At 42.7% G+C, this 23,330-nt stretch overlaps 1 protein-coding gene across 2 annotated transcripts in view; it reads right to left on the reverse strand.

Annotated features, from left to right (window-relative positions):
* The window catches only part of MAF (MAF bZIP transcription factor), a 362,661-nt gene that overhangs the window by 317,097 nt on the left and 22,234 nt on the right, over nucleotides 1–23,330 (reverse strand). Inside the window, exon 3 of one of the 2 annotated variants that reach the window (XM_088476800.1) lies at nucleotides 84–1,370. The exons of the other annotated variant lie outside the window; for it this stretch is intronic. The gene's annotated coding sequence lies outside the window, so the exon portion shown is untranslated. Of the gene's footprint in view, nucleotides 1–83; nucleotides 1,371–23,330 lie in introns of those variants that run through there. 2 annotated transcript variants of the gene reach the window in all.

Here is a 23,330-nt window from a genome sequence, read left to right on the forward strand (position 1 = left end):
TTATAGCACTGTTTTATTGTACACCTATATTCATGAACCCTCCCACCCCAACACCACCTCCACCACCGTCATTACGTGTACGATCATGATGCTGTGACAGTGAGAAGTGGGGTCTAATGAGATACTGGAATAATAGACAGAATATGTTTCACCTACAGGGTCGAATCTATTATAAAATCCTATGTTGGCAAGTGTCTACAGGAGCTTTGCTCAAGGGGCAGCAGTAAACTTATTTTAACGTAAACCCACCACCCCGCTAATGAATGTTTACTGATCCCCTCTTAATCCAGCCATAAACATGGAGTGGTGGATTTTGCTAGTGTGGTATAAGCATGCATGGTTATAGATTAGGGCAGCACAAATTGTATATATGACCCAATGTATCTACTGTACATGGTGGTTATGGCGCCTGTTAAAGAAACTATTCTAAACTATACCATTTTATATTCTGTGTATGTTTGATAGAAGTAAATGAAATGCTGGTGAAAGCTAAGTTCTATACATTAAACTGTATATACGGTTTTCTTCTATCTTCATTGATGGATACGTTATGACCAGCACAGACGTTTGCACCATGCCTGGCCCCCCTTGAGTACCTCGGGGGTCTCCATTACATTTTTAATTTCCCACAGCAGGGAAAGTTTACGTTTACATATATATACAATGAGAGTTTGTACACAAGTATATACAGAGAATGTTTCATTGCTTTTCAGAGTAGTCATTATAACATTTTGCCATCGTTCATCAACAGTCCATTTTTGCTCCAATTTAAAAGTATTAAAAAAATGACTAATAGGACTTGGACAGTGAGATGTCTTTCTGTGCCTTGTGTTGGGTTACCGGGATCCTTGGACTGTTTGCTGGCTGTAGACTGAAGGAAATATCAGCAGTGTGCAGAAATGTTAGATCCTGAGGGTTGGTGGTTATACATGGAAGTGTCCTACAGTCGGAAGCTTGAGTTTATGTTATGTGAAGCTTATGCCACCTGAGGACGTTTTGGAAGAATATGGAAGAGTTCTATCCAGTCTCAAGAAATCCACTCTATAGTCATTAGCCCGAAAGATGACGGACGAGTGGTTCATTCACAGAACCTGTTGCATATCGAGAATAAAGGTTGACCAAGAGCAATTCATACATAGAGTGGTCATCATTAGAAAGCGTTATAAAGATCCTAAGAAAAGCATGCAACCGAAATGTTGAAGCCAAAAGTCCCACCAGGGTCAGTGGTATTTACAATGTTGAGGTTCATGATTCTGCATGTCCATTGGAAAGTAGTCCTCTGTGGGCAAAGTCTAATATGAGGAGGCTCTGAAGTCACCGGAGGAGCAGAGTGGGGGAGCTCTCACTGAAGCTTCCCGACTTTACTTCACCTGCAATGAAAAAGAGCACTTCAGTTTCTGGAAGCAAAGCTGTCGAGACTCAGTGATATGTAGCATCAAGACTCAGTGTTTGGTGGCAGGAAGCCAGTGGAGCAATAAGGTAATGCATAAATGACAAAGACTCAGACACATATGGGTTTAAAAACAACAGACATCCTAATTTTTAAATGGAGACAATGATTTTGTGGGCTGAACCAAAACTCATGTGATTAAAATTTTCTAGAAGTCACAGCTGGTGTTCTTACTGAGACAGGAGCCACTGGTTTCACAATGGTTGAGCCCATAAAATAACTGTGTGTGGATAATAGGTACACTAGCTCCTGGCTCTCTCTAGCTATTGTGACACATCAACATCAAGTACTGTATGTTCTGCCCATAATACTACTGTATTGGTCTATGTGTGTTGAGAAGAACAAGAAAGGGACAATGTGTTACCTGTTCCAATAGTAGCATAATTGTTAGTACATTTTACTCACACTTGACAAAGCAAAATGCTTACAAATGATTGTTCATCTGGGCAAGCCCAGGACATAGGTCTACAGTACTTGGTTAGACTTGCATCTAATAGAGAGGGTGATAGGAACTCTACTGTGGATTTAGTCAATAATGAAAATCAGAGACATTCCACAGATTTCCACGGACAATGCGTAAAACAGTCTTATTTCAAGACTCTTATCTCCTCCCAATCCTCCAACCCCCACTGTCTCTTAGGAGCTTTAAATCCCCTCCTCTGCCACCCCTCCTCCCCCCCATCTCCTCACCTCCACTCCTCACTCTCGGCGCTTGACTATGCCACCCACTTCACATCTAAAATTGAAGCAATACATCAGGACATCACATCCCATCAGACCGTTAGCACCCCCATCCATCCCATGTTTCACACCTTGCCTCTCACCATCCCTCCATTCACTTACTTCTTTCTCCCCAGTATCTGCAGATTAAGTCATGACCCTATTCCGGTCCTCCCCTCCTTCCCCCTCCCCTTAGACCCTATATCCTCTAGCCTCCTCCGCTCCCTCTCTCCTCCCGCCTGTTCTCTCTCTCATCAGGCAATACCCCTTCTGCATTCAAGCATGCCCTTGTCTCCTCCATTCTTAAAACAACCCACCTGACTCTCTCTATCTACCGCCCCATCACTCTCCTCCCCCGTGCCGCCAAACTCCTTGAGCGCATTGTCTACAACCGCCTCACCGCCTTTCTTTCCTCCCACTCCCTGCTGGACCCATTTCAGTCTGCCATTTTGTCCTCTCCACTACACAGAATCTGCCCTCACTAAAGACAGCAATGACTTCCTTCCTATATAAATTCTGAATATATATATACTGTATCTATGCTCTCTTGAAAGCGGAATTCCAACCTATAGAATAACACTCGCAAGTTGACTTTATCCTGAAGAATTATGAACTGTCAATATAAATAGGCTTTCAATAAAAAGTTTGTACATCGTATAATTTCCTGACATTTTAATCTGAGACATGACTATGTATGTGTGTATAAAATACAATAATACTTCAGTTACATTTAAAAAAATGATGGATTAAAATACGGGTGGATGAGGTTCCATCTTGGGACCTATACGTAAAATATGGCAGTGTGTCATGTTTGGGGGACAAGTGGAATGAGCAGACGGCTGAGCAATGGAGTGTCTGTGCATTTGGGCATTACAGAATAATGATAAGAGGCAAAGTGCTGGCATAATCATGTGCAAAAGTATAAAAGGTGGGGTCAATAAAACTGATAACATGCTCATCGCCCCATTGCTCTTATCTGGCTCTGTTTGTATGTTTCAGGTGACCTTAATGCACTGTGCAGATCTTCTTGCAGAGCCTTCTTGGGCTCAGAGAGCTTTGACATCATGCAGAAATGAAGGGACATTAGCAGTGCAGGCAGTAATTCCCTGGGACCTGTTTAAATCAGTTTTCCACCTTTAGACAATAAGGGGTATATTTACTTAAGTGTGAGTTTTTAGAAGTGGAGTTGTTGCCCATAGCAACCAATCAGATTCAACTTAACATTTATCTAGCACACTGGCATCACTAGGGGGTGCGGGCCGCACCGGGTGACACATCCGAGGAGGTGACACCAAAATAGCAAAGCTGCTCCGCTATTTTGGTGTCACCCCCTCGGATGGTGTCACCGAGCTGCCACACTGCAGAGAGAGGCAGGGGAGAGGTTGGGGGCTGCCAGCAGCAGCTGCTACGCTGAGCAAGCTGAGCTTATTCAGCGGAGCAGCAGCTGCTGGGCAGCCCGGCCCCCAGCCTCTTCCCTGCCTCTAAACTCATTGAGTCAGTGCAGAGAAAGGGGGGCGTGACATGCGGTCACACCCCCAAGAGTGATACGCATAAGTGGGCATGGCTTTGCAGCATAAGAGCACGCCCCTTACACGCGCACGTGCGCCTCTTGCACATGAGAGGATCACTATCAGCCACACCATGTGTCACTAATATTAGTGACACCGCTGATCTAGCACCTTCTAGAAGAAATAGCTAGAATCTGATTGGGCAACATCTCCACTTCTAAAAAGCCACACTTTAGTAAATATATCCCAAAGAATATTTGAACTTCTTGCAAATATATTACATACTATACACCTCTTTTTCTTTGTACATTTCTTCTCTGATTTATTCTTTATTTCCCTACGTTACATATTGCAGAGTGGTGTATTTTTGGCTAGAGTACAAAAAGTCCACACCAGAATGTCGACATGGTCAGAATGTCGATATACACAATGGCAACACTGACTTAATCCAACATTGCCAGAATGTCGACATTGTAAGAGCACGACATTTTTGAATGTCGACAGTCGGGCTGTCGTCAACGCGTTTCTCCATATAGCTGCCAACTAACCCTAACCGCAGCCTACCCCTAACATGGTCTGTCGACATTTTGACAATGTTGACATGATTAACGTATAACATATGTTTAATGCCATGTAAAGTGATATAAACTTGCACTCTACATACAGTTGCTTCTGATGCTGAGAGCACGACACAGGGCCTCATTTATTAACAATGCATAACCTCTTTAGGGGTTATGTTATCCTATCTGTATTTAACAAACTGTGGTAATCTAGGTTCTCGCCATCTTTAGATTGATGGCAATGAGACCCTGCGCTGCCCTTCCAGCTTCAGCGAAGCCTCCAAGGCACTGCCAGATCCCCGCCGGGTGACAGTGCCATGCTCATGCGCAGGCGGAACGTTGTGCATTCGCATTACACGGGAGCCCGTCGCCAGCAGCTGAGCAGAGAACCTCGATGACGAGGAGAACTTCTCTGGACCTCGCTGGAGGGGTAAGTATTAAATAAATACAAGTGGCATTTTATTTGTATCACAGCGATACTAAACAATGCAAATGCCGCTGGCATTGAGCTTCGTTTCTGTCTTATAACATAAAGACACAGCTGAGAAGGAGAAGATCGTGTATTTAGTTAAAGAAATCTCATTATCTGTTATATTTGGCTGTATTTTTATTGAAAGCTAATTAACTATTCATATAACAAAGTCATAATGGCCCTTCTCATGACCTTGTCTGTCTGTCTGGTTCTATCCCCTCAATTTCTAATTATCTGCATTTCTATTTGCCCTTATTTAGTTGTTGATAATTACCATTATGTAGCATGTATTATTGTGATATTATGTGATATAGGACCTGATTCAAAGATGTACATTAAGCAGAGCCAGTTTGAGGCATGTTCCACCAGTGCGGCCGCACAAGGGCACCGCCCTATACGGCCCTGTATACCAATGGTCACACCAACGAAACGTTACCAGCCCTAAGGCAGGTGTAATTTCCCCATCCCACTATGACCTCCTACGCTTATTACCTCACTGACTTAAGTCACATGTTAAAAACAAATATAAAAGAATGGATACATCAGATTACAATAAAGAAACAAACAAATGTAACGATCACCACAGGGTTGCAATTGACATCAATGGGCTAGGACAGATATGACTAGCAAATCCGGACTGTAATATAACTGCACATGTATCAACCACAAAGCATTCTATAATTCCCATAAACTATATAGTAGCATGTAGGGAATCTTGTATCCGTAAATTAGACTGTTTGGAAGTTCCATTGTATGCGCACTTAATAGGTAAATCCTCTAATTGGTTAAATTGTCAGATGTTTCAAGAACTTTGTTGGTGGTGCTCCCAGCATAGGGAAAGTGCCACAGAAACCAACTAGTTACCGGATTAAATCCAATGGCTCCTCTTAAAAACACAGTGAAACGGCCGGTAAATGCTGAGCAGTGTCTCTCACAGCCGTCAGCTGCCTGGTGGGGAAGGGACACAAACAGGTATAGTACCTCTTGATGGAAAGAGTCCTCTAAGTCCTGTCCGCTCACGATAATGGCAGTGATACAGGGGCGTAACTCCCAGAGACAATGGAGGCGCCTGCCTCCGGGCGCCAAGCCCTGAAGGGGCTCCTCCATCTATAGCATGTGCAGCAGCAAGAGTGTGATTCACAGAGGAAAACGAGTGTGACCGCTGATCTTCCATTGTAGCTCTGCAGCGATGTACCTGCTGCTGCTGCAGCACTGATGTCCCGGGAGACCTGCTAACACCTGCGAAAGGGGACAGGAAGGCTCCCATCTGATACCCCTCAGCCTGTGCTGCAGAAAGCGACAGTGCACCCGTCACTGCTGCTGGACAGTGTGCTGGGACCTGAGACACCTATCCCAGGGACCACCAGTACAGAGATCCACACACTGGTAACCGCTGATTGTGCATCGCGAAACGCATGTCGGTGTCCTGCTGTATATCCCATGCCTCATATACAAATTGTGAATACTACATATATATGTTTGTACTAATGTTAGGAGAACTATACCTGGGTCTTGACACTGCAAGAACCTGGGGCTTGGTAGCACTAAATCAGGCACAGACTCTCTTATTAATTTATACCTGATATGTAAATTATCATACACCTCTAGGCCCCATTGAATCATCCATATATTCTTTCCAGGTGTGATTGCGTGGGTATATTTGTTTTGTGGGGGGGGGCACCAAACTCTAAATTGCCTCCGGCGACTGGAATGAACTTACGCCACTGCAGTGATAGATGTACCGTAGCCGTTAAGCAAGTCCACATTGTCAGTGAATATTGGAGGAAAGTCCCGGTACCTAGGAGAATTCCTGAATAGTAGACGCTGATATAGTAGAGCGCCTGCCGCGCACAATCTCAAATAGCACAAATCAGCAGCTGACACGTTTCTTCTCTATAGCAGAGGTTTTTTAGGGTTAGGCACTTGGGGGTGAGGTTAGTAGGTTAGGGTTAGGCACCCCTAAGGGAGGGTTAGGGGTTAAAATTAGGTTAGAACATACTTACCTTGGACGATTGGGATTTTCACCCCTGCCGGGCTCACGCTGTCGGGAATTGAAATCGTATGTATTCCAATCATTAATATAAGGATACAAACTATGTGTATGTTATATAAAATCTGTACTTACTATAAAGCCAAACTTCTCGTGTGCACACATCCTCACTGTGCAGGTAAGTGATACGTAAGTAATGTTTGGGCTGGATGATAACAAATATTGGCTTCTGGCACAACTGGGAGAGTTTGTAGTGATCATTCTTCTCTGTGCCAGTCATGCTTTATGTGCAATGAACAAAGGGCCTGATTCAGCAAGGGTCGCAAGTGCTAAGACGCACGCAATCGGCCGATTGTTGAGTACTGCGCATGCGTATGCATAACAGAGTGCGTGCGCGAACTAGCCACTGCGTTCAGGAATGAGATCACAGTGTGTGTGCAGAGCCATGGCAGAGTGATTGACAGGAAGTGCCGTTTGTGGGTGGTGATGGGGAGGTGGCCGGACGAATGCAGGCGTGCCAGTGCGTTTCAGCGGCATTGCTGGGGCGAGCATAAATTAGCCACTGCGATACCATACGCAGTCTGAGGACTCATAGCCTGCACTGAAGTAAACAATTCCTGAGCGAGGTCTGACCTGCCTTACCTGTGCGTATGGGTCCGATGTTACTGATTGTGTCGCTATTTTTACAAAGTATATGGATGTGGGTAGGGGGAGTGGGCGTCCTTATGTTAGGCTGCGATCGCATTGCGAATGCCAACATTTACATATCACCGCTGATATTAGCAACTGCATTACGTGCATATAAGCAGAATTGTATTCCATAGTGACTCAGGCCCAAAGAGTGCTGAGGTTTAATCAAACTACATGTACTTATGTGGGGTTGTATCTAGCCCTCCTAAGGATTCCCTAAAAGACGTTGTTGCTTTTATCATTGAGCCTTGTGCTCCAGCAATTGGAGGACAGGAACTGAATCAATCAAACCCTTCGGCTGCCACTGACAGTCCGTATCTATTAATACGGTAGTGTACAGACATCTTTACCACCCCCTGCTTATTTATGTTTCCTTAGGGACATATGCTGAGTTGACATAGATACAGTACGGGTAGTCATGAAATGGTAAATATATGGCAAATCATTAGTATTTCTGAAGTTAATAATATCAATATAGTAGAGCAGGTGCTTACAATGAACTAAATCTATGCAATATGCTATTGGTCCCATGATTTTGCTGACCATTTCCATCATGGGTGGTGGAGACTTCTCTAGTTTGAACTTCTTTGTGTCGCACACTTATATAGCAGAAATGCTCTAACACATAATTGCTTTCCAATATAATGGGGAATTCAATGATATGGTAGAATGCAATAATCTGGTGCCGCTGCAGGAACTCCTGCAAGTGTTCCCATATTTTTAAAGCAGCAATCATTTTAAAGGCAAAACCATCTTGGTTTTGCCTTTAAAATGATTGCTGCTTTAAAAATACGCAAAAACTCACAAGAGTTCCCGCAGCGATCGTACCCTATTACATAAGCCCCCAATATTAACTGAGGCACACGCAGAAGGAAAAATACAATGCAATAATATTGTGTGCAAGGTACAATTGATGACTTTAACATATTTAAATTTAAAAGAGGAATCATGGGCAAAGGAGGCCCTGTCAGGTGGTACTTTGTCCGAAGTCACAGGTCCCAATCACTAACAGGGGTATTCAATATGGGTGCGATAACATCGTTTTTGCGTTAATATCGCAATTATGACGTCATTATCGCAGGTTTTACTTTTACACCCTATTCAATTTCAAAGACTTATCGCAGTTTTGACAAGTCTTTGATAAAAAAAGGTGATAACTTTTCACCATTGAATAGGTGTCGAAAAAAAGTGCAGAATTGGGGTTTAGGGGTGCAGGCTTAAAAAAAATAGCCTGCACCCCTGAGAATGACATTTAAAAAAGAACTGTGTCAAAAAAAAAAAAATAGGGACACCCCAAAAAATTAATTTAAAAATTGGGGTGCAAAAAAAATGGGAAAAAATTGTTAAACAATAGGGAAATAGGTTCAGGGCTATTCTGCATGTATGCGGCAGATGTTTTCTAGAATAGAATTATACGGCAGGTGCACAAATGCAGAATTTTAAAAAACTTACTTTAGGGACTTAAAAATATGCTAGTACCCATTTTCATGTACCCCAAATTTGATGGGACCACTTAAAAAAATGAAAAAAATAACCTAAGTACCCTTCTGCATCACTTATTCAATGTCGGGAAAAAAACACCTGCTGCGGCTATTTAAATCCCCGACTTTCAATTAAAGGGTAAAACGGGGGTACCCATAGTGATCCCCCATGTTTTTACAACTTTAGGGGGTCTTACAATTATTATAAGGAAAAATTCGTAACTTTACGCAAATCCAACTTCGGAGTTTCCCGTTTTCGTTAATTTTATATTGAATACGGGGATAAGCGGGAGCGAGCACCATACCTTAACGCAGAAAAAAACTCCGGTATGAAACGTTAACTTCGACAGTGAAGTTAACGTTTCATATTGAATACCCCTGTAAGAGTCTTATTATTATTCTGGCTTTGGGAAATTTCCCTAAAGTGCATGGAACAAAAGGAGACATGATCATGCTGCTGAAGGGGGTGCGATGACAGTATGTTGGGGGCATCCCAACGCCCCCTCCCTACCTCGGGACCCCTGCACCCACTCTTCTATTGTAGCTCAGAATTCTGCTTCTTATCATTATTAATCTGAGGTCTTCTTGTATTCACGGCATGCATCCCCTCAGGTTTTCAACACTATTCAAGTCTTGTGAGTATTCAATCCATAATCACACTTTAGTGTTTTGTTCCTGTAAATACTTTTATTTTGAGCTATCTTCTGAATCATTGTCTTGCTGAAATACGCAACCTATTTGCAACTTCAATTCCTTTACTGACTCTGGATCAGTCACAGGGGCATGTATGTATAATGGGTGCAGGTTGTGCGGCACACATAGCACACCCTGCCCCCATAAGACAACACTTACCAGTCTTACCAGACTCTGCTAACCCCCCCCCCCCTCTGAGCATGCGCTGGCGAGAGAGAGGTGTCTTGTACGAAGGCTGGACATAGACCCCCTCCTCTCCTAGCCCCTGGTACACATCAGAACGATGTGTTCCCAGCCGATTCACCGGCAGACGGGCCGACATATCGCACTGTGCGTACACACTGCAGGATGCAGTGGTACGAGGCCAAAATGTCCCATGCCATGTTGCATTTAGCAGCATGGCATTGTACATGAAATCTTCTGATTGGCCATGCAGCATGGCATTGTACATGAAATCTTCTGATTGGCCGTGCAGCATGGCATTGTACATGGAATCTTCTGATTGGCCGTGCAGCATGGCATTGTACATGAAATCTTCGGATTGGCCATGCAGCATGGCATTGTACATGAAATCTTCTGATTGGCCGTGCAGCATGGCATTGTACATGAAATCTTCTTATTGGCCATGCAGCATGGCATTGTACATGAAATCTTCTGATTGGCCGTGCAGAATGGTCAACCAGAAGATATTGTATACGGCCCACGGGAGTGCGCAATTAAGGATACACACTGAACAACATGCATAATATGTTGTTCCAATTTGCCCGGAAACAACATATCGTGCCGATGTCGTTCTGGTGTGTACCCAGCCTAAATCTGCCCCTGGCCCTCCACTTCTTTGATTTGAGGATATCTAGTTTAATTCATTCTATCTTCTACCCGGACAGTATTTCTTGTGTCTCTTGCTGCCACACAACGGCAAAGCATTATATATACACTCCCATAGTTAATAGTAGACAAGATGTTTTTTACCTTCTCTTAATGCTTCACCTGTTTATCTCCAAATACATCTTAAGTGATTGAGGCCAAAAAAGAGTGTTTGTTTGCGCAAACCACAGCTCTTGTTACAGAGAGATTCTGGCGTATCAAAGTGTTGTTTTGCAGACTTCAAATATTGATTTTTGTGATAAGTTTATAGACACACATTCTTAGGACAACACTTCCATGGACATTATATTTGTGTAAGCTGTGCCGTACTGTGGACCTGTGTGACCACTGCTCATGTCAGCTGCACCTTTCTGCAGGTGTTTTGCAGTTATATGTAGGTTTTTGCATGGTATACTAAACACTCCGTTCTATCTCAGATTTTTCCTGGGACTTCCAGATCTAGCTTTATCTTTCAGTTGCCCTACATTCCCTTTTCTAATAATGTTTCTAAAAAAATAATGAACCAACTGGAAGAGCACCCAAACCTTTGCATGTCACATTAATTTCATCTGTTAAATTTAATTCAATAAATACAGTAGTAATTGCACATTAAAATGTGCAGCAATAAGTCACGTTTCACTTTGTACCCTGCAGAGGTTATATTAACGTCTTGTCACTTCATTCAGTCGAACGTAGAAAACTTTTGCATACAACTGTACTACAGACATGCATTTTGGCAACTAATAAGGATTCTGAAAACTGTACGGAATTCCCAGAGCGATCCTGCAAAGTGGATTTCTAATTAAATATTTGTAAACATTTAAAACACTCTCCAAGACAAAGGACCTAATTTATGTGTCAGTGCTTCTACGCCTTGCATCAGCTCCTCTGTCGATGCCACTATCTTGCTACTACAGCCCACGCGCATTGGCAGATTTTTAGGCGCACAATCACAAATCAAGGATCCCAGCACCATCAAAGACGATATGGAGCTGCGCTTCAGTAATGAGGCCCATAGTGATTGTAATACTGTGTATTTACATGTCATTGACATAAATTACTTTCAGGCAGTGTCGGCTCCAGAGGCGGGGCTGCAGCGCAGTCCAACATTCAAATAGGGGAGCCACGCCAACCGCCAGTGAGTCCCGGCCGGCCAGGCCCACTCCAGGGGTCAGAGCATCCTGCGCCGGCTCTTTACAGTGCACCCCAACAGTGAAAATGGGGACATGGCCTAATTACCATATACCACGCCCCCTACGTGACGTTATTTGGAGGCGTGCCCACATAGCACGCCTCCAAATAACGTCATGCTGGTGGGAGCCTCACTAGCTGGGATTCCCCCAGCCCTCTCCCATCACTGAATGGATGCCGCACGCATGTGCACAGCATCCGTTCAGAGTCCGGGGTCCGGCACCGCTGTCGACCACCCCTAGAGCCGGCCCTGCCGGCCGGTGATATTTGGCAGTGTTTGGGGTGCAGCTGGTGTTGAATTTGGGATTGCGGTGCAGCTCCACCTCTAGAGCCACAACTTCAGGTGTCTATTGTTCACTGAATCTGCCTGACAGTTGTATGCACCCAAAAAACAGGCCCTGTACAATCCAGTTCAATAATTAATTTTAAGGTATTCCACAGGAGATGTGTAGGAGAGCACTGTAAAATCAGCCCAGGCTTAATGAGGTGATTTGTTTCATCAGGCTCCACCCACTGCGACAGTGACACAATTTGCATCTTCATGTTACGTACACTGCAGTGTGATGCTGCAAAACACACTACGACACCATGAAGGCCACAGAGTAATGCCGTTATGTTATGACCACCATATCTCATTCAGTCTGTGCACCACGGAGATTGCCAGATTGCCTCGGGGGCCAGAGAGATTATCTACTTTTAGAAGTCTCACAAAGAGTCAGCAAGTAAGCGCTAAAGACGAATCCGAAGCTAAAAAAGAATTCTAAAATTCATTCTATAAACCAATAACGTTTTAGAATAAAATCAATAGAATTCTGGGAGCGCTAATGACATATATATAAATGTAAATATATATTTTCACTTTATGATCCAGAAAAATGTTCAGTAAATCAAATTTATTTTTTCTCTACCTTTATTAATGTTACTGGGAGCTACCATATTGCTTGCTCTGTTGATATAAAATGAAAAGAATGTATTGAATTGATGGCCTGCATTCCCGTGATTATTGGTGTAGCCCACAAAATGGCCGCCTCTACTATGTGTAGGTGACAGGTGCTCTTCAAGTGGGAATCCACCTTCACCCTTCGAGAGAGCGCGGTCACGCTCTGAGTTAAATTTAGAAAGCAGTCACTTATTTCATGCTATGAAAGTAAATTGCTAACCCAGAGCATGATAGTTCCTAACCTCATGGCTCCTTTAAGTCTGAAGAGGTTAATTCTGTGTCTGGTGTCAGTGGTAAGGTCACAGCAGATGGGATGGATGGTTTTGCAGATACAGAGCCCCAACCATTTCTCACCCCTGGGGAAGGTGATACGTTGGGTCAGCTGGGAACACAGTAGCATAGCTTGTAAACTCAGTAAGTGGCTATATTTTTCAACGCTGCTTCCTTAACCTCAGTGTTCGTTATCCTATCCTATTCCCACTCTGCTGCCGTTTCTGACGTACTTAGCACTGTAACTCACTCCAAAAATGACCTCGACAAAATAGTATCTCGCTGCCGGATTCAGGAGCCCTATGAAAAAAAGGCTTCAGCTGCTAATAATGTATGTAGGACTTTATAAAGATACATGATGCCAAGTTAAATATACAGCTTAATAAAAAAAACATAACGCCCCATACATCTGTGTCTGCTAGAACCCAAAAAGCAGAACCTGCTCACTGATTTCATCTGAAAATTAATTCCACAAAGAAATGAATCACTGGGGACACAAAACACACTTAAAGACTGTATGAGAAGAATACAGACCTTCAATATCACAAGGTAACCAAAGCTAGCGTCTAGTGCACGGCACAGATATGTTCCCAATCTCCTCAATGCTGCCTCAACGAACTGCTTCTGTTTATATGTTTTCTACAGCTACTTTTACAACCAATAATCCTTTTTTAATTGAACTGTCCACTTTCGAACAACCTTAAGACAATATTATATGCCCTTGGCTTTATAGCAGGCGTAGGTCATACCCTCTGGGAATCCGCTGTTAGCTGATGCTGAGAGTTATTCCACTGTCACAGGCCTTTGTACTAAGCCTTGGAGAGAGATAAAGTGGACGGAGATAAAGTACCAACCAATCAGCTCCTAACTGTCATTTTTGAAACACAGCCTATAAAGTGACAGTTAGGAGCTGATTGGTTGGTACAGTTACTTAACTGGCACACTGCCAGGGGATGGGCGGATGAGGGGCTCATAAGAACCCTACAACACTTTACGATTGTTGTGAAGACCGAAAGGTGTTGCAGAGCTTTACTGATCAAGCACAAATTCCAGGAACATTTCATTCTTTTTGCTGGTGCATAACATCAATGTGACTACCGTGCTCTTCAGAAGACAGCATGCCAGACACTTCCGGGACACTTTGGCCTGCGGGTGGAACTGCGGGACAGTGCCCGAAAAAGAGGACTGTCCCGCTGAAAGCGGGATGGTTGGGAGGGGTGCGCCCTCTATGGTGTGACTCCCCTGTTCGACTGCAATGGTCGAACATCCCAAGAGCCGGTCCTGGTAGTACCTGCCGACACTGACATCACAAGTGGATGGGCAAATTTAAATTCCCGCCCAGTTGTGATGTCTGACCAGACATACTGTGCAACTGATTGGTCAGTGTGTACAGCTTACCAAATTGGCCAATGGGCCGGCCAGGTGTGTACACAGCTTTAGCTATAGCTTAAAGTGTATATATTAGTTCTGGCTAAAGGGAAGCATATCAAACTAATCTGGGGAGTAATAGTAGTAGCAGCAGTGGTACTACTAATAATAATTACTAAAGAGTGATAAGTAATAATGAAAAAAGACTGAAATTCATATTAATAATAATAATAGATGAAAACAGAATATAAAAATGACTGAAAAGCCAATAAACTACTGTATGACTCTCATTCTAGCCTAGAATAACGTACACATATTTAGAATCTCCATGTTTGGGAAAGCTAACCGGATGCATTAATGGTGCTGTCTTAATTGTGCGTAACCTACAACAAGCAGAGTCGTGAAAAGGAGTATTCTTCCCTATAAAGTTGACTTATAAATAAGTTAATTCCAGTATTCTACTAAAAGGAAATCCTCTCTGCCAAAAAAGACACAATCCCCTCTGCCACAACAACAAAAAATCCTACACACAATATACAATTTGTTTAAGCAAACTAAAAAAAAATGACATAAGAATACGAACAAATGGGATTCAGCCAGATCATGAAGGAAACAAAACCCTTGTTAAAGGAGATGATATACAGAATACAATGCAGCCGTTCAGTGTACAATACTCTTCTGCCTGTTAAGAGGTTAATATAGGAATATGACATGGAGCCACTTATGCTGTAGTTCTGAATACAGAGTAATGTATTGCTCTTCCTAACGACTAAAATGTCAGTATTACAGTCTAATAATCTTTTTTGCACATTACTGTATCTACTGTAAAAACAAAACGTAGTCAAATGAATTGTGTAACGTTGCCCTCCTTTCTCTAGGCTTACCTATACCTCCCAACTCTAGTATAATGTATAAACTCTAAACTCTATCTACAGAATGCACTTACAGCTGCAAAGAGTTAATATTTATATCAGATCTTGTTATCTTATAAAAAAAACCTACACACACGTACAAACACAAAAGTGTAAGCCGTGAATATATACCCCTGTGTTTCCACCTTTAGCAGCAGCAATAAAAAACAACAAGCTCAAAATTATCTTAGGAATAAAAATGTACATGATAAAACTCTTCATTCAAAACTAATTGTGAAGCATTTGCTGTCTTTTATTAAATTAGGGGGAGAAGACGAGATAAATATTTTATGCGGTCGGCTGCAAAGTGGGAAAATACCGTGTGTTTGGGATTTTACTACCTTCAGAGCAAAGAAATGTATTTGCAGCGAGTGGAAAATAGACAGCGTGCATAAAATTCAGCAGATTCCCGCTAGTAAAATTATTTATCAAGTTAACAAGGGTGGGACACTGCTAGTGACAACAGGCCGGCGAGAAAAAGACGTGCCTTTATATGGTACCTTTGGGTAAGAGGGAATGTAAAAACGCCACCTGACAAGCTCTTCGCATAAACATCTCTTTGTAAATGAGCCCGTATTGTTATAGAGGAAACACGGAGCCAACGTGTATCACTCTGAACACAAGCCCAACGGAGATCAGGCATTAACTAAGGTGCCGCAACCGGCACTGAACTCAATGAGACGTCATTTGCGAGATCATAAGGGTGGTAAAAATATATGTGCCATCTCCATCTTGTTTTTAGCTACTTCATGGCCTGTGGAGACCATAATGGTGCTTTCTGAAATACTTTGGAGACGGTGCTGATAATTAGGAGGTGCCATCTTTACTGTGGTGACGCACTGCATTGGCCGCCATTAAGTGTCTCACATATATGAAGAAAGACATACTTAGGTAAATACATAAATAACAGGCTATATAAAAGCGGTGCTAATTAAATAACATTGTACATAGTAAAGCATTATTTAAACAACATAATATACAGTAGTCTAAAAGTCTTGCAATTCTTTTTTACTGTTTTTTGCAAAACATAAATATTTTTGTTTTACTTTGTAAACTGTTTGTTCAAAGCAGCCTCCTAATATATTTGCACTTTACCCCTATTTTATATCTGTTATATAACTTGGAAAACAAAGAAACATAAGAGCTGTCTATATAGGTTTTATATGTGCTGAACTAAGTTACTACTTTTGGGGTTCATTTACAGTTGGACGTTAAGTCAATTTTATGAGATACCTCTTAGATGGAGCCGCGCACGCCCTCTCCAGTGCCGCGCGTAGAGGTGTTGCTTTCGGTCTCCATGTAATGCCTTCTCAAAAGTAGGCAAGTTTGCTGCCTACTTTTTGACTATTTTAATTTATACTTAGTTATCCATCTACTTTTGCTATTACTGTAATTGCTGAAAATGTCCTAATTGGAGAGATTATATTTCTTTGCACCTATCAGTGCTTTACTTGCAATCCTTAAGAGTTCAACGTTTTAAAGGATAGTTCTGATCGCATGGAAGATTGACAGTCATGGGACAAATATGGTGAGAGTTTAGAAAATGTGAGAGTTTAGCAGTAACCTCTCACCAGGGGCGTATCTATAATGGGTGCAGGGTGTGCAGGGAACACGGGCCCCTGGGTCCAGGGGGGCCCCGCACCGCACACCCTGCACCCATAATATCTCTTACCTCTCCGGAATCCCACGTCGGCGCGGGGGTCCGGCGCTGTATAACGACTGGAAAATGGCCACGGCGCCCATTTTCCCATCGTTTGCGCATGCGCAGTCCAGGAAAAATGGCCACCGCGGCCATTTTCCCGGGGATCTGTGCATTCATTATAGACTCTGGGCACACTCTAGTGCCCAGAGTCTATAACTCCAGCGCTGGCTGGGCACAGCTCAGTGCACTGACGGCCGCTGGGCAGAGAGGAGGGGGTCCATGTCGGACACTGCACACGGGCCCCCTCCTCTCTAGAAACGCCCCTGCCTCTCACACATTTTAAACTCGCCCAATGTAATAGAGTCTGAGACCATGCAAACTCCCATGTTTTTAGAATCAAAACCTCTCACAATTTAAACGCTCATCCAGATGTTTTCCCATTTTGAAGATAAAACTCGACCAATGTGAAGGTTTACGGCTAAACTCTCACATTTTCTAAATTCTCACCATATTACATGTGGTCCATGGTCTGTGAGATTGGCAGGTAGCGTTGATAAATTAACCAAATTGCTTGCCTATAACAATTAGCGTGTTACATTGATGGCTGCAGGACTGAATGGGTAAATAAATACATTATTTATCTATAAAAAGGTAGGCAACTTGTGACTCTCCAGCTGTTGTATTGTAGGACCACAAGTCTCAGCATTCCAAAATCATGCTTGGCCTTGACAGCCGTTTTGATCCCGACCCGGCAGGCTTTGTGCATCTCCCACTTCAGTCTATTGCAATTTTTGGTCTGCACATGTGCACCTTAGTGACTGCGCAGGCACTTTGCGTCCTAATGGCTGTGCGTGCTTATTATCAGAGCCTGGCAGTAAAGTGATAGTGATTGCTAGCACTCCTGGCAGGATTACCCAGAGAAAATAATGTCTTATAGCGGCGATATGCGACAAAAGGAAATTATAGTTAAAAGGCCAAATTACATTCTTTGTTTAATAAGCCCGACAGTTCCAAAGCAGCTGGAAAGCTTCTGATTGTCTAAACTTGATCAACGGTAATACCCAGGGAAGGTGTCCCTTACAGGGCCTGTAAGAGAATACCGGGATGAGACGCAGGATGATTTTGAAATACCGCCAGCACAATTTACATTAATTCTTGTATTATTTGCTGTATTACATTTTTTACTTGTCTGTATGTCAGGCATTGATTTATAGGGGGAATTTCAGCTTTTCAATGTCTATGTTTTTCTGTCTCAGAGGATCGGTTTTCAATACCAGCCAAAAACAATCCTATGTCACTTGCCAAAGAATAATAAAATGCATCTTACCAGTTTACAATAATTAAGACCGTAGTTGTTATAGTAGTCTGGGAATTCTGCCAAGGTTGAATGTTGTTACACTTGTGACATTATTATAGGGACCTTTCTGTACGGCCAAAGTTATTATTGGAATTGGACCCTTGCTTTCATTAGTATAATTTGCATTTGACTGCTCAAAGCTCTGTTCTTTTGCTATTAGTTATTATACATTTATATTATGTGCACCATATTACTGAATAACCCTTATGGTATGTACTCACAGGAAATCGCATACGTTGCCATGATGCATTACCCTGTAATGCATCACGGCATTCACTGGAAGGTAACATACCCCAGATGGATGTATAACTGCCAGTGATTATGTACCCTTATAATGATTATGTACCATATAATGCATTGCATCTTTATATTGCTGGCAGTTTATCCGTTCAGATATAACATTTTGTGGGGTTTGTTTATTGAAAACACACTTAGCACAAGTGTTAGAGGCCTAGGGTCACCTCCCCCACCCCTCTGATCCATTAGAGTATCAGTGTAATCTTTGCACCATCCTAAAAATTTCTGACTGTGGCCACAAATTGAATTGACAGCACTACACAAGAACAGTAGCACTACACCCTTCAACGTTCATCATCCATCCTGGTTATTAGCTAAGCACAGACAAGCCCTGTCTGCAAGACTGATAACAAACAACTACTGGAACTTTGCAACCTCACCTCCAATATACACTGTCATAGCAACCAATCCGATACTTGCTTTCATTGTATAACGCTGACCATGCTCCGTACTTACCTGTAGATTGTAAGATTGTGAGCAGGAATCTCTTACCTCTTTTTATCTGTCTGCTAATACCAAGTTTTGTTTTATTACTGTGAATGCTCCAAAGCGCTAAAGCTCTGCGGAATATATATAAATATTGCAGACGACACAGGCAGTGGGTTCAATATTACTGCGGGTGTTCTGAAAATAACTGCGATGCCCAATAACATCCCGGCCGAAGGTGACCATTATCGGTCATGTTGGTAAACGGCTGCAGATGACTATTATTGGAATGTGCAAAGGTCCTATTCTGACTACACTAAGAGGTAGGAGCCACGCTGGAAGTGATCCAACTGTCCAACTGCTTGGGCCAATGGGTCAAGTGGATGGATGTTGTTTAATATGACCAACTACAGCTTAAATTGCACTTGACAGATACAATGCAACTGCTGTCTGGTTGCTATGATTTAGTGCACCTAGATGCATTGTAAGTGAATAATCCTCGATGTGTTGTTTGAATGCTCTCAATAGCAGCAGAAGAATAGCAATAGGGGTCACAGCAGTAAAAACCACAATAGGGCCCAGAGCTTCAGGGGGCCCCGTGATGATATCAATATGTAATGTTAGCTGCTTGGTACATTCCCTCCCTTTGTGGCTATGGGGTCTATCTACTGAGCCTTGGACAGAGATAAAATTCCAACCAATCAGCTCCTGTCACTATCCAGGCTGTTTTTGAAAAATGACAGTTAGGAGCTGATTGGTTGGTACTTTATCTCTGTCCACTTTATCTCTCTTCAAGGCTTATAGACTCAGGAGCGTATTAAGAGAGGAGGGTGCCCGTGTGCAGTCTTCGTCCGGGGCCCCCTCCTCTCTCTCTGGTGGCTGGCAGCGAGTGCAGAGATGCCCGCACCAGTAGACTCTAGGCACTAGTCTGCACATGCCACTTTCCCGGCGATTTCCCAACTGCGCATGCACAAAAGCTGGGAAAATGGCCGTGACGGCCATTTTCCAGGCGTTTTGTGCAGGGCTGCGATACCCAACGCGGAACTTCGGAGAGGTTAGTATTAGAAAATATGGGTGCAGGGAGTGCGGTGTGGGCCCCCCTGGCCCCGGGTGCCTGTGTGCCCTGCACCCATTATGCAAGCACGACCACATGCCGGCATATCTGGATCACATGGGCAGGGGCTGGCTTATAAAGTCCTCACTAGCAGGCAGGTGGGCAAGACAGTGAGTAACATAAATGAGTATTATTAAGAATAGCATTAGCAATCAAGAAATCGGGATCCAGCTCCACCTGATACAGGCAAAATAAATCATACAAACGTTTTTTTTTGTGTTTTTTTTTAATTATAAAGCATTTTGCACCTGGTTATGAAAATGTTTCATTGGTACCAATATAAAAGTGTGAATATCCACTTTAGTAATGTGGGTGTAATGCTGGGTACACACTTAAGCGACCAACTGACCGTCCCACATTTAAATGTGCCCACCCCTTTGTGATGTCAGTGTCGGTGGTTCCTGCGCCAGTGTACCGGTTGGTCAGTGGGTCGTCCTGTACACACTGGCAGCAGGGGCGCTGAGAGGGGGGAGAAGGGGTACTAATTACCTGGGCTTGCTAGAGGGGCCTGACGGGACCTGGGATCGATGCCGCCCTCCCTTCCCTCTTACCTCATAGCAGCCAATCACACGCTGCTGTGTGCTGGGCTGCAGTGGGAGACTGCTCACCTCTGCCTGTGGGGGGGAGCGATCACACTGATAGCGTCCCCGTCCCCCCCCTGGCTTTGCGCTGGGCTGAGGCACCCCCTCCCCAGCACGCTGCAAAAAGATTTTTTCTCGTAAGGGGATGTGGTCACTCCTCCAGTGTACACCAGCATAAGATGTACCCAGGATTGCAAAAGTGTCTGGATTTCTGCATGTTATAAAATAAGGTGCATTGTAGCACAGTGGATAGTACATTTTAAAACTTGTTTACATCACTTTTATTTTTTATTAAACCACTTTACTACAATGCCAACATAAATGCACTTCATCTCCCATTAGCGTTACTCATAAATAACAGTGTGATCAGCAATTCTTATAACATCACAATGAGAACCAACTTGTATAACTTCACTCACATTCCCCCTCCAAGTCTGTCACAGCAGCTACTCTCTATATCCAGCAGAAGACAGATTATTTTAACTCTTCTGTCTCTATATTTTATATATCTAAACTATGAGTTTGCATAAATGTTCTGATGAAAGTGTCCAATTGATCAACAGTATGAATAAATCTGATTTATTCTCTTGGTAAGTGTTTCATCTCAATTTGTGCTTTTAATAAATGCGTAGTCAAGGACCGGAACAGCTGCCTTAAATCACTTCCAGGCAGTTACACTGGCAGGGAAAACACAGTGGAAAGTACATCTTTCTGTCGAATAATTGCAGACGAAAAAAAAATACAAAACAAACACCAAAGTGTAAAAAATCTTATGACAACGGCATGACTACGATGCAGAGAGATTCCGCCATTATTTGCCAAGAAATTATAAATGACCTATTATTTATAAATCAAAAAGGAGAATTTAAAACCGATAAATTCAAGTAAAAAGTATAGAAATAAAAAACTGTAGTGAATCAATAACACCAACCAATATTCAACAAGCATAGACACCCAAAAAAATAAGAATGACCCATTCTATATACGCCATGCTATGTTCCATATGTTACGTTCCAATTTCAGGACAATAATTAGTAATTCTATTGTTATCCAAATGGTAGAACATGCAAGAATCATTACATTACACCGGTATTTATTATTACCTGCCATTTAATACATTCAGAATCTTCTTGAAAGAAAAATACAAAGTAATTGGTCCTCCTGCTCGCACCTCCCCCCACCCCCAACCAACCCAATTTCTGCCAAGGCTATAAGTGAATGAGAGCTGCTCCCTGCAGCTCTTTTCTCAGAGCCAGGGAGTGGGTTATCTTGATAAACTGTTTTACTATGTGGTAGAGCAGCTATAAAATTTTTCACTCAGTTCTCGTAATTCACCCATGAGTTCTTCCAATCTAGTTAAATTCCTGTCACCTGCATATGTGGGGAAAACACAGGATTTTTAAAGGGGGTTCCAAATGCATGACTTAAGGCCCCCATACATCAGAGATGGATTGTAGCAATCGTGCAATTTGCAATCGATTGTGTATAAAAATCTGCAATGTATGGGCTTCACAGATCGCAGATTGCAACAAAAAAGTGATTGGAATTGTTAAATCTGATTGTCCAAAATGTTGGATTTCACAGATCGATTGGGGCTGTAGATTGCTAGTGTATGGCCATGATCAGCAGATTTGCAGACCGTTACCAGTAAAATGATGGGCCTTTCAGGATTGTCCGATCTGTGTTTTCTGCAATCGATCTGCAAATCACTGAAAAAGATCTGTAATGTATGGGCGCAGATTGCTCGATTGGGAAATCCTAAGATCGGGCAATAAATCTTCAAATTGTTCAATTGTGGTTTTGAGATTGCTGATGTATGGGGGCCTTTAGGAACACAGCAAAAAACAAAAAACAAAAAAGCCCTTAAGTTAAGTTGCGAAAGGGCGGTCAGAATGGCGGTAACTGTATCTACCTCAACAAGTGTACATAATAATACAGTAAATGAACACACTACCAAATCACTTTAGAATGATAAAAAATAAGCATGAGTACAGTATATAGTTGATACTATTACTGATCTGTTTTTAGCATACATCATTCCTATCAGTGTATGAATAATATATTCATTTACCAACAGTTCATCTTTACAATTAAAAGCATACGTGGATCTTATATTTAAGTTATTATAGAGCTTATTTATTTCGATTTATTTTTCTTATTACGACTCATGTAGCTCAGCAATTCCAGCCTGCCAGCTGATCTGCAAAGAGCCAATCAGTAAGAGGCGCTGCTGCCAATGTGTGTGAGCAGAAGATCTGATCAGCAGGCGGAGCTACTGCCATTAGGTGTGTCCAGAACCTCCGTTTTGACCATTTGCGTTACAGTACATGGTGCTTGATGTATGGAGATAACACTATTATTCTGAACTCCATGGCAACTGGAAACCCCCTCTAAGTACATACCTGATATGGTGTCAATTCAACAGCATCAGCTGTACACTATAGGCCGGATTCAATGAGCCTCGATAAATTACCATGGGCGTAAAAGGGTGATAGCCTCGGACTCTTACACCCAAGCCAGGTTATTCAATTAAAAGCCCTTTTCCTTGAGCGGTATATCAGCCACTAATGCGCGTTAACCCATAGATTCCATGATAACTACCCAGAGCTATGGCTTAACGTGTTCGCAGCTGCTGAGATAAGGGCAGAAAGTCCTATTTAACGTAGATATCTATTCAAGCCTCGGGAGGAGGTGAACAGAAATCCTCGTTAAGTGGCTGCCACCGATAATAACACTACACAGCGGGTAATTAGTCCTTCGAGGCTAATTGAATCCGGACCTACAGTATGTCTTAAGTCTCTC

The sequence above is a fragment of the Taudactylus pleione genome, unplaced genomic scaffold (genome assembly GCF_031769625.1).
Source record: "Taudactylus pleione unplaced genomic scaffold, aTauple2 ptg000195l, whole genome shotgun sequence".
Taxonomy (NCBI): domain Eukaryota; kingdom Metazoa; phylum Chordata; class Amphibia; order Anura; family Myobatrachidae; genus Taudactylus; species Taudactylus pleione.